The sequence below is a fragment of the Bombus pyrosoma genome, linkage group LG10, assembly GCF_014825855.1.
Source record: "Bombus pyrosoma isolate SC7728 linkage group LG10, ASM1482585v1, whole genome shotgun sequence".
In the NCBI taxonomy this organism is placed as follows: Eukaryota; Metazoa; Arthropoda; class Insecta; order Hymenoptera; family Apidae; genus Bombus; species Bombus pyrosoma.
This window is the reverse complement of record NC_057779.1, coordinates 9,442,863-9,456,289: the sequence shown is the minus strand read 5'-3', so window position 1 is coordinate 9,456,289 and position 13,427 is coordinate 9,442,863. Positions and strand designations below refer to the sequence as shown.

Sequence of the window (13,427 nt, the reverse complement as noted above, 5' to 3'; positions counted from 1 at the left end):
ACACCGAGCTTTTCTCCGTATTAACACGAGAACGGACTTTACCGCTTCCACGACATTTGTTCATTCGATAATCCGGCACCAAGTCGAAAACTGTCAAATCATCTACTGATCAGACAACATCCCGGACTGCTTCTATTACATTGCTATATTCAACTGCAAGGGATTTCTTCTACTACGGCAGGAGAACAGTCAACGTCTCTCTACCGGGTCTTCTCACCCGTCAAACCTTCGTCCGCGACGCTTACATCTTACGCAACGGCGTAACTCTTTCTTGTACTAAGTTGCTGGAAATATAGATATCATAAGCTGTTAACCGCGGCGTTATACCACATCAACCACCCCTATTATCCCCAAAAGAAATAAGGGGATCGATCTGTTCGTAGCGTCGATTATTACAATCGTAACGGGAATTTACGACTGCCGTCGACGCGCTACCTCGAGACCGCGTCTCCCCGCGACTGGTCGAAAATACACAATAGATAGTCGAATATAAGCATCAATTCGATGTTTTTCTTCAGAGCAGATTGCTATTTTATTTATGAATTATGAAAACAAAATAGGAATGGCTATAACTGGAAGGGAAAATTAATTTGAATTAATTTTCACGTCCGATAGCTTTGAAAAGTCTGGAAGAATCGTACAAGTAAATTTCTATGACGTATAAAATGATAAATCGTATGAGTAACATCAGGGATTTAATTAGCGTAACTCGCAAAATTTTAGGGATTGCCTCTGCCACATAAATCTGCAATCCCACAACTTGTAACTTGTCGATCAACGTATTAGTTTTAAACTAATGCCGATGGACGTTTTCCTGTTTGCGAGAGCGCGCGGCTCGGTGTGAAGCGGAATATTTTCCAGGTTATCCGTTTCTGCACTTATAGCTACCCTGTTGCATATTAGTTTTTGACGTGGACATTAATTATCGAATAAGTTTTATGGATTTGAGCAGTGGCCAGCGGCAGGTACGAAACACTGTTTTAAAGTGGAATTTTATTACGCGACAAGTGAAGCAAATGCGAAACTAATCGTAATATAACGTGAACGAAAGTTGGACTCACTTGGGACGCTTTGACCTATATGCTCTACGTGCGGATTAAACCAATTCGGAACTGCGGATGCTGTCCAAACTGGCTGAACGCGATACTTGAAAACGAGTAATAAAAATGAGTAACTATGAACCGACTTCAAAAACTAGGTTACGAAATTGTTCAAATTAAAAACTACCACTGGATACGTCCACCATATTGCATCACGGTGTTACTCTGATTTCTTGATTCGCGATTCACAGTTAAATACGTTTTTTCCCTCTGCAACACTTTGCGAAACTAACTCTACGTCAAAGTAAATATTGCCTTCTATTTGAACGAACGTTGCTTAAAAAGGTACGAACCTCTGTTTATGATACACTGATGTGTTTACAGTGGAACATAATATCGAATAATAACGATAAAATTGGGAAATAAATGGACAGCTCTGTCCGGCAAACCCACTAATGACGATCAAGATGGCTGATCATTGTCTACGTGAAAATGTACTCCGCCTTTTTTATGTTTTCCGCCTGGTCACATTAATATTTCCCGGAACATCCTCTTTCGACGCGTGTCACGTCACTTTCGATCGATTAATCGAGTAAGCCTACACGAATAAGCAAAATAACTGCCACATGAAAGACTTTCTCGCCTGTCTTTTTCGCCTGTTGGAACATTTTCAGTCGTTCCGTGTACGAAATCCTTCGATCGATGAAAAAGTATCGAATTTTCGGAAGTCTAATAACGCGGTCGGTGTGCAATCGTGTAATTTTGAAATTTCAACACGCACAGAAGCAGGTTGAAAGAGAGGAACGTCATAATATTTCGTTGCAAAGTGAAAGAGATGATGCAATTTCCGAGCAGACAGCCTATTAAAACTTTGCGTCCCGATTAATCATCAGGATTGTGGTTATGAAACAACAACATCGGTAATTGAAAAGCGAAAATGGAGCAAAGCGCACGCCGAGGTACGTTCTTTGTTAACCTTTTGTGCGAAATATCAATGCGTTGTTTGTCCATTTATTCGTTATGAACGCGCATTATGGTCGGTTAATCCTCTTGAATCGTTTTGAGTAGTCGCGAAACGCGACAGAATGTATACCATCTTCTTTAGAATTTACTAATTGCGATAGAAGGGAGAAAGAAAGAAAGTTCGTAGGCCGAACGTACAGAGTTCTTCCAGGTTTGCTCGAGTTACATCTTTTACACATCGAATTGCCATTAAAAGGTCGACGTTAAATATTTTACACGGTGCGCGTTGAACTTTGAAATTTGTTATACAGTCATGAAAATCCTAATATATATTTCTCGGTTTTGCCACCTGTCTTCTTTTTCGTATTCGAGGACCATACGCGACTATAAATTATGCAATTGCTGCACCTTTGAACGTAATAAAGACACGTAGACGAACCTCCCTGAATGCTCCATTTTTGATGAACAGAAATTATATAAACATTCGTATACGCTTTTTCACACGGAAAGAAGAATAAAGCGGAAAGAATGGAAAGAAGAACGTGGGAAGATAAACTAACGAAACGTCGTTTGAGAATGACGTAGAAATATTGCTCATCTTCGTCGATCTTCTCGATGGACAAGATCCGGCACCTCGAGAGTTGTGTAAAGTATGTAATCTAAATATGAAGAAAAATATATGTGTATAATCTTATGATCCAAGCAAACGCTTTTCTTACAAAAGATTCCGTATAAACGCTTCGATAACGATGTTTAACGATTCGGCATAAAGTTCGTCATAAATGGCAATTTAAAGGACGATACATCAATAGCCATTGAATATCATAAAGCTATTGAATTATTTAACATATTCGAAATTACGATATTACGATATATATATATAGGTTTGCTCTGCTAATTATGGTAGAATCGTGGAAACACGTGTTAACGAAATTTCAAAATATTTTAAATAACACACACTGATATACGTACATGTATACGAAGGTTTTCTATAGGTAAGCGCTCGAATACTTTCGTAAGTCACTCACTGTAAGTACAATCTCGTGTAACTTTTCGTTATTTCGCTAATAATCCATGCAAGCGATTTATGTGGCTATAAATAACGCTAAGGAAAAGAAGGATAAACGTGGAGAATATTTTTGCGATTCGCTATACATATATCACACTATAAAAAGTTAAGACCGAAGGTAGAGAAGGAAAAGAATGAAGCACACACCGCAAGTTTGCCAAGTTTGGTTAAGAAATATACCCTTGAACGTGTTTCGACGCATCCCGGCGAACTGCAATTCACGCGAGTACGAGTCGATCAACGCGGACTGCGATAAAAATCGAACATGTGCGCGGTTCGCTCACAACCACTTCCATCTTCGCATTTCCTACTTCGGCCTGCTTATTTCCGAATACCACACCCCCGCTTTTTCAACGATGCATGAAAAATGTTGTCGCCACAAACGGAATTGGAGACCGTACGGTAAATTATCCCACAAAAATAAATTCGCACGGCGCGGGTTATAAAATACACTTGCGAAATAGCCGCCTGGCAAATTAAATTACAGATTCGCGGCATGTGGTTTTCAATTTGTAGAAACAATTCCCGCGTTGCGGAATAATTTTGTCTATGTTCCGCCGAGTTATGGCGTGGCTTTATCTGGCGTGCCTTTTTAATTCGCCAGAAAACTATTTTTTACTCGTGTCTTTGTGTTATTATTTTCTTAGATGAACGCATCTTTCACCCAAGGGTCGAATTATAAAAATACGCCAAAGTTGCATGATCACGACGTTATGCAACGGGCAGAGATACGAAATGAAGTTCCATGATTTCAAAAAAAAAAAAAAAAAAAAAAAAGAAAGATAGCTTACCGTAATCTTCTATGGATACTTTGACTTTCTCTCGAAATTTATAAAATTGTAGAATCCGGATAAAAGTAGAAGTAACGATAAAAAATATACGTGGCAAATCCTTGAAATTCTCCTGCGTAATTAGAATATTAAAAAAATGTTAGGTAACGTGACGTTGGCTCCTAGCGCACTCGTTTGCAGGGAGACTATTTTCGCGGAATAATTTTTCGCGTTTTAAGATGATTTCACACAGCATATCTCCTTAATTTGTGGTAGAACTATTTTTACGAAATAATTTCGCCTGTATGCTTTCGAGTTGTGGCATTCGCGTGCCGGTCGGGGATGGCTTTAATCTACTGGCAAACTATCTTTGCGAAATAATTTTTAAAACAAGTACAAGATACAATATTAAAATCCAAACGTTCGGTCAACATTTTACAATTACGCGATAAATTCCATATTTCTAGATTTCCTATTTAGAAATATATCCAAATACGCAATAATATAACAGATCTTATTTTCAGAATCAAGTTGAAGTTTCATACTTACCAGTTAAATTCAATCGTTTCTTATTTGCTACTTATACCACTGTCGTAATCACCGTAGGTTTGAACGAAGCAAAAGACGACAAAGAAGAAGACGAGAAGCAAAGAAGGCGTCTTGAACGAATCGATCATACACAGAGAGAGCATTTCAGGGGTCGAAAAACGATTCGCGCGACGAATTTCGCCCGAGTTGCTTTTTCCCCTCGCAGTAGGTCGATAAGCTCGACGCAAACCAGCCAACCAGCCAGGAACAATACAACTTATCGAGCGACACACATACCTCGTTATTGGGTACGTCAGATAAGAGGCGAAGAGAACGAAAGGATGGCGAAGGAAAAAGAGAGGTAAGAAAAGAAAATGGTCGGGCGGGGTTTGCGAAGGAATACGGAGGTACGGTTAATCTCGTTCGAAACCACAGCGAGACCGTGTCACCTGGAATTAAACAGCGGCACGATATTTCCTTGATAACGAATGGAATGCGTCGGGCACGCGAATATCGTGTATCTTGATCGAATTTCGCGAAATTAGGGAACTTCACGGAGCCCGTACCACGGGGAACGAATGTCCCAATTAACGGGCTAGTTCGTTTTTTAGAAGTAGCTTGATTAAGTGGTTTGATAGGTTAAATGTTCTCGTTTTACCATGACGATAATGAGATTTCAAGATTTAGAAACTTTGTTTCTTGTGGGCTCGTTTCTTTTCCCATGGAATTAACCGCTTGAAATTTAATCAACGATCGTGACCCGTTTGCGTCTATTTAGGTCCGCGATATTTAGTCGAGGATAGCCTTCGATAAAATAGAATCGGATTTTATATTGCGCGTAGTAAAGGAAAATAAGTCGTAATGATTATTTAATTCGTACAGATTTGATGGTTTGAAACAAACCATTACTAAAGTTTAGCACTATATAACACATATACCTGTACCATTTATAATTACTCGAACGATAGACATTTTCTGTTTCTGCTATAAAATCTTATTAATGGTTTCTTGCCGTTGTTAACACGTTTGATTCTTTAGTGGGACAATGAATACTGTTTCGATCGTATTATCGATAAGAAATTGCACGAGTAATAAAAGTGTTTTAAAATATCCGAGAGCCGTCTATCGACTGTTGTTGGAATAATTATGTGAGGCGAGATTATGTACAAATAAATTTCGGATACGAGAAGATATACTATTAACAATTAATTTTGCTTTTTATCGATTTTTCAAGGAATTGCTTTTCTTCTTCATCAATGCTATAAGTCTAAAGACTATGTCGCGTACATCCAGCAGGTTATGTCACCTTATGAACGTCTTCGATCGTCGTCAAACACCGATAAGAGATCTTTGACCCAAGGCTTCTCTATCGCGTAAGGAAATTAGGAAGAAACGTTATTTCAAGTGAAGCGGTTAATTTTCTTACAAGTATTATTCCTTCTTTTCTCTCCTCTCGGTTTCTAGTTTTACCTGTACGTTGTTTAAACATCGAGACATACGGGCTCTCTTGAAAAGTATTGCAAATAATAAGGGACGAAATAAAAAGAGTCGTTTACGCGGGTGTTTAGTTCGCAGAGGAAGAGCTCGTGTTTCCACAGGTTCTCCATACGGAAACTAATATTATACTTAACGAAAATTCCGCGACATCGATGTTCTCGCGAATACCAGGTCAAATTCCCCTTTTTCCACGGCAATAATTTCAAAGTTGCTAACCCATTTATGTATACACGTTACGAAAAAGAAAGTATTAGGAAACGCTTCGTTCCAAGCCAATGCTTTTATGCGAAATAAAAGTCTTCCCTGGGCTAATCCATTGAATATCAAACAGCAAAAGTTGAGCGAATGTAATTTTGTTGAGAAATGAGGTAAAAATAAAATGAGGTAACTCATATACTGGGTAGTTATCGGAGCAACTAAAACTGGGTTACCGAAGATTGTTTAAAACTGTGCGGTGAAAAGATTTTGAAAAGCCCGTTTTATATAACTCGCAGTATCTTTTTCTGCCGCGTTCGGAATCGCGCTACGATATCCTATAGAAGTAGGCATCTTCCTCCGTAATAAATTGACCGATACGTTTGCACGTATTTCGATTTGTTCGAACTTGGCGAAATTAGAACTTGAATAAAATTAACAGTAGCAAGACCGTATCGTCAGTTTTGGTCATTTCGATCGTTCCAGTAATTCCAACGACAATACGGTAAATTAATTTAAAAAATGGGGAACAAAAGAGCGCGTTATCACGAAACCAGCGCTTAATCGTTTAATCGGTGACATTTACTCGTCGATTATCGGTTGAAGAATACGTGGTCGACGCGCACACGCTATACGATCAATATCTGCTAGATTCATCGACGATCGTGGACAGTTGTCCACCCAGAATATTTTATCTATGCCCATAGTGGGATTGAAAATCGTTGAATCGAACGATCAAATATTCCACAGGCAAATGACACAGTCGACGAACGGTAAATTTCGCATTATTTGCAAATCGGTACACGACTGTACGGCTGTGATTCGACGCAACTATTATCGATTCGCATTATTCCCTATTCTTGATTCGAAGCCGGTTACCGATTTCTGCACACGCTACTAAACCCTGGAACGCGTTGACGACCATTTTTACTCGCCATTTTTACGCCGATCCATGCACGCTCTACGGTTGCCTAGGATTTATTTTATTGTAATTGCACGTATAGGTATCTCTGGCTACGATTATTTCGTCGTTTTAACGACGATCGTTAAAACGAAGCCGAGAGGACACCGTTTACGCGTCGCTCTCTTATCGAACACGTTGGCAAACATTTGTCCGATGGTGTTCTTATAGAAAATCGCCCGTTTGTTTATCATCGCGTAAAAGCGCTCGACGTATAAAGAGGAGGATTAATTGTGGCATCGTGATTGCGGAACGTGATAACCATTTAATTCTTTGTATCGGGAAAATTGGTTTTGGACAGAGGACGAGGAAAATGTGCGGAAAGGTGGAGATTATTGCTTAGAATCGCGGCTGTTAGCCGTCGATGGTTTTCTGATTTCTAGCTAAATAATTTCAGACATTAACAAACTATTCGAAGGAGGCATTGAAGAAACGAGAAAGTTAAGAAAGTGATAATTATTTTGTCGAAGTCTTTTATCGAAGATTTGTAATAAATTTGATTTGGTACGTGGATGAAAATTGACGAAAAGAAATTATTCAGAAAGTCGATTTAGAATAGAAAATTATTATTTACTCGACGGTTTGCTTCGTTGTTTCGAATCGCGGGTGTCAGCTATTCGCAAAATCTCGATGAGTAAATTATTTTATAATTCAGTTAAAATCTGTATTGGAAGTCTATTTGTATAAATCTTCGAGATTGGAACGTAGGAGTAGTTAACGTAGATAGGAGGATAATTATAGTTATCGATTTTCTAATTATAAAACTTATGTAAGTCGATCGAATATATTATCGTTGATTCAGACCGGCACAGTTAAGCGACACGTGGAAGAAGAGGAATCTACGGCAGCTGCAGAGGCTGTGGGTGGAATTAATGGTGATGACAGGATGAAAGAACAGCTCCGGAGAACAATGGTACGATAGAAATTTATTAACAGAGAAATGATAAATCGCAGCGTTCGCCTCATCGATTATTCCGAAAATCCTGTTCCGCCCTTCGTATCAACAATTTTATTTTCGCTCAAAAATATTCATCCCTCGTAGCACGCGTCAAATTATATCACCATATTCGACGGGAAAAGAATCGAGAAGAAATTGTTAAAAAAAAAAAAAAAAGAAAAAGAAAAAAGGAAAATTGTTGCGAAAATAGAAGAATCTTGAGAAAATGTCCGTGTGGAAAGAACCCGTTAAAACTTTTGTAAAAAGAAAGGAAGAGTGATAATTTCTAGAGGACAGAAAAGAGAGAAGTTCTTTCAGCCGTGGCTTTATCAAAATTTTAATTGGAACAAACATCGTGACAAAATCCAGTTGCTGTCATAACGCGCGAGATTCGGATCGCTTAACTTTTCAAGTCATTACCACCGCGCTCCAAATGATCTTGCGAAACTTGCGAAACTTTTAAGACGCTTCTGCCCGGATTTCAAGGATCTATGGACTTTTAAAGTTTCATACTGTAATCCATCTCGCTAACGCTAAGTACCGCCAATTGTTAGAAAGAATGGAGCATAGATTTTCGAAACGTTGAGTCCCCAAGTGATTCGACGTAACTTTATCGTCTCGGAATTATTAATATAATACGGTGATAATTCCGCAAACCCTGCCATATCTTCCATAATTCTCCGTTTAAAGAATTAAACCTCGTGCCGCATAAAGCAATGTTTGTACCTCTATGAAACTTTATTTCACTTATTTTCCATCAGAGTATAGTAACATGGAATAGGATACCGTTCTCCGTTGCAAAAATAGACGACGTATAAAGAATACAATTTATCGAAGGGATTTAATTCGAAAATGCACCAAGTTCTCGTGCACATAATTCTTATGTATAATAATATATCTCCGCCTCTTCCTGACTGTTATCAAAATAACAATGTTCGTATCCATGAAACATGATATTCACCTTGCAGTTTACCACTATTGTCCGGTTTCCTATGGATATGAATTATCAGTGATTATCAACTTATCATCTTTGGTTTATCCGTGTCAGAGCCAGTAGAAAATCGATTAATATTTGCTGCATAAGATCCGTGTTCTCAACCAAGTATTATCTTACAAAATTGTATTCTTCATTTTCGATCTACAAATATTTTTTTCTTTTTTTTTATAGAAAATCATGTCGTATATGAGAGAATTGCGTCTCACGTGATCTTCTGTATATTACAGAAAAATGTCCTTCTCTTCTTTCTCCCTCTTCTTTTCTTCGTATGAAAATACAAAGCGAATCTAAGAAACATTGTGATTCATCGAGATAATCACACGTCATCCATTAGCTTGGGAGTAAAGTGGCTTTCGATTGCCGCACAGAGTCATTAACGATTATTCTCGATATTAACAATCGAGGCTATTGCGGATTTATTATCGAGATATATTTGTAACGCGAAGTAGATTAGCATGATTAGGATTAGCTACTGGAAATGTCAGCGATAACGTTTCGCGGTAATCGAACGATGATTGCTAATTTGTATTTGTCCGAACTCGCTATAAACGATGACTCATAGCGATTAGAATTGTTAGACTACAAGCGCGATTCAATTCGTGTCGAATGGTTACCGAAATACAAGGAAAAACTTTTAAAATCAAGTGCTTTGTTTGTTGAAATCTTTATCGTTAATAAGCTTTCGTGACTTTTGTCAAAAATTGGAACAAAAGAAGAAATTAAACGCGAAAGCGTTAAAAGAGCGCGAAATAAATCTCGGTAATTTAGTTTTCGCGTTATTTTTAAATGCAATGTCGTAGGAAAATTTTATAAATTGACTTGGCATGTTTATCGTAATTATCGTCCATATTCCAACCCACATTAACATTAAAAATATATTGTAATAAAATTCAAGTGCCAGGAGAACGGTATTTCCAAAGGATGGAAATTATAAATTACATTAATACATTACATACATACATTATTAACACATAAATTATAAATTAAATTAAAAAAAAATAAAAATTTATTTCGAATTTACATATTAAATATAGAACAAGTATTAAGTATGAAAATAACAAAGTTTTTCAAGAGCCATTGCAACTATCAATTCAAAGGTAGATGATATCACGAAATTCGAATTAAAAATTTCTCGCTTCGCTCGGCGAACGCAGTTGACCGTTTCCTCTTATGGAACCCTTGTTCCAAAAGTCTTCTCAATTTTTGATAAACTGGAAGAAAGACCGGTCGTCGTAAAAGTGACGCAAGGATCTATATCCTAGGAATTATTAAACGAAACATGTTGCGATCTTCGCATAGAGAAGGATTCTTCTATCCATAAAAAATTCTGTTACCATTCGTTAAGATTCATAAGAGTTGTTTGAACGTCGTGATAAGTGATAAACGAACAAAGAGCAGCCAGCTATTTATAACCGACTATTTCACCAACTGGTATCCTACTATTGAGAAAAAGGATCGTCTTTGGCGACTCGAAATTTTCAACGTCGCGAATTTTTCCTTATTCTACCAATAACAATGCTGTAAATTATCGCCAGCGAATCGAAACGATAAGATTGCAATCTGCCACTCGTTTTTTTTTTAGAACGTATAATTGTTTCGTTAACTTTGTTAATTAATAAGAATGGAGTATCTGTCGGTTGGTTCGGAGAAGATTCAAGGACTCGTGATAAGTGAAATTTTAACGCGATATCTATGGAAAATATATGAAATTAGAGAATGTACTTTATGTAATACGACAGCGATTTAATATCTTTGAAATCAATTAGACGAATTGCTAATCAATTTGGATATTTCCACCCATAACTGTTGTCTACCAATACCATGGAATTATCGCATTGATTTATTCGCCACTCTCATTCGGTTAATAACAAAGAGGCAATTTAGTTTTGCCACTAGGAAATTTTGTATAATCGTTATCAATACCGCGTGGCAGCATTAGTCAACGTTGGTAAAAGGTATTTCATTTATTTATAAGGATCCGGTGCCTGTTATTAATGCCATTTAAATCTGAAACAGTAAATCGTAGCGGACAGTTTGAACAAAGAGTTAGACGTTTAATTTGCGATTTAATATTTTTTACAACCTTTGGACAATAATTTCGTGGTTAAGAATGAAATTATAAAATCTTGAAGCGTGTTATTTGAAAGCGTAAGAGGCTACTTATTATATAATAATATACGCCATTTCCATCTTTAGCGGTTTATTATTTAGCGCAAGGATTTAATGGAAAGTATTTATTGAACGTTGCCCTCGAAAATTATAATCTCCTTTAAAGTTTGCCAATTTTGTTTCAATAAGAAAGAAACGTGAACGATAAATCATACGAGGAACGTAATGCGTCAGTTAATAAAAAGCTAAAGACGCAAAAGTTAAGGAGATATAATAGATAGTCAGAGGCCAATGGAAAGATTCGAAAAGATTGTAAAAAATTAGGAAACACCTACCAAAAGACCTGAAAAACCTACAAGGAGAAAGCAAAGAAGTCACGGATCGATGAATATAGATTCTTAGAAATCGTAAGAAGGGTCGTGAGAGGAAATATATAATTAATAAAGAGGATAAAAGATTTATTCAAGATTATGTAGACTGTAGATGCTTATGCAACCTTGTATTTGTACGAATACACGAGAAGAAATGAAACTGAACTAAAAATTTGTTCCACTCTTTGACAAGCTCCGGTAAGTACCTTAACGAAGGATATTTGAACGAATACTTTGACCGTGTTTTATATATTTTGGCATATCGTACCTTTACATCTTCTGTAAATATCTGATCTAATCGTAACGAATATTTCACTTTGGATACGTTATATACAACATTTCCGTTCGTTATGTGTATATTCTGCAGATCGTTGCATCCTCATATTTTTCATAAAAAGATTTCCTTCAAAATATGTATGAACGTTTTATTCCGCCTTATTTATGGAAAATTAACGACCGTCACATTGTCCCTGCGATAGAAAGTAACTGAGAAATGGGTATTTGTATAATTTGCGTATGTAGAGCCGTGTTATATCGGGGACGACGATACGAGAGGAGACGAGACGCGAGCGTGGAACGCCTCGAGTCGAACCGAGACAATGGCGAGGACGATGTCGAAACGGGGCACGAAATCACCGTGAACTCGTTGCAAACGTACGCGAGAGGAATTGACCAGAATCGTGACTCACTGGCCGATTGCCACCGCGACTCGGTAACGAGAAATCTTCGCCGTGACGACATTGTCGGATGTCCGCGACTTCCGGTAACCTCGTGCAGTGACCTCGGCGCTTACTAACGAGCAGAGGTCGCGCCTATCGTCGAAATCATCGCGGAAATCCCGCGAGAATACCAGCTGCGCCACGATATTTCCAAATAACGAGCCGTCGCTCGAATTCTCGATTGCCAATTCGCTCTAGTTGGAATTGTGTACTCTTCCGTCAGCCGCCGCTTCTCGGACCTTTCGTTACTTTTCCTCGAGAGTTGCTCGTTAATTCTTTCCTTGCCTCCTCCTTTATCTTCTTCGTCTATCGAAGATGAAAAGTTTATCATTTCATTGCGGATGTTTTGTACGTCGAGATTCCGATGATCGTTACAGCGAATATTCTTGGCATTGTCGAATGCTTGGGACCATCGCGTTATATCCGACAACAGTAAATTTAGGTTTACCGCGATAGATTGCATTAGATTGCAGTAAACGTAAAATTAATTGCATTTTAAGAATAACGACTCTTAAAACGGCTCTTTGTTATTCTTTTTCGTTCTTCTTCTCATTGTCCTCTTTCCTTTTACCGAAGGTGAAAGTTTTCGTGACTTTTTGGTACCTGCATCTTGCGTATTATCACTTTGGTTACGATCAGAGACCGCTGTACAGATATTTTATTTTGTTGAACGCTCGCAAGTGCTACATCATATTGGAAAATATGTTTCTCTAAATAGTTTTCATCGTCGTATCGATTACACAAAGACGGCTGTTCGAGATGATGGTACGATGGAGATGTAAGTGACGTTAGATTAGTTTTCTCGAGTTCCTGTTTAATTCCATCGCTGCTTCTTTCTCTTCGCTTTACCGTGCTCCCGAGGTGCAGGATTCGTTCGTGATTTTTTTAGTACCTCGTGAATATTAATCTAAACAGTTGAACTGTACGATGGTCAGATATAATTGATGTCAGATCCATTTCCTCGAGTTGCTGCTCGTTAATTTTATCGCTGTTCTTTGCTTTATCTCTCTCTATTCTCGAGAACATCGTGTGTATTAATCCGAGCAGATGGATTCTAGGATTATTAAAGTAATGGAGGTGTAAGTGATGTCAGATGTGACGAAGAAAGAGGATCTTGATGATACGTCGCCCTCTTTAGACCATATTCTAGGATTCGTTTCTTTGAGAGCGAAGAACTCGCGACATTTTAGATATCTTTCACGTTCTCTTCATAGCCTAACACTAATTAACATTTGTACAAGGTAAATTCGAAGAAAAATTTCAGAACAGTA

General features: G+C 37.8%; 1 protein-coding gene across 4 annotated transcripts in view; it reads right to left on the bottom strand.

The window, feature by feature from the left end:
• LOC122571997 (choline transporter-like protein 1) overlaps nucleotides 1–13,427 on the bottom strand; it is a 49,128-nt gene that overhangs the window by 13,319 nt on the left and 22,382 nt on the right. The window lies entirely within an intron of this gene.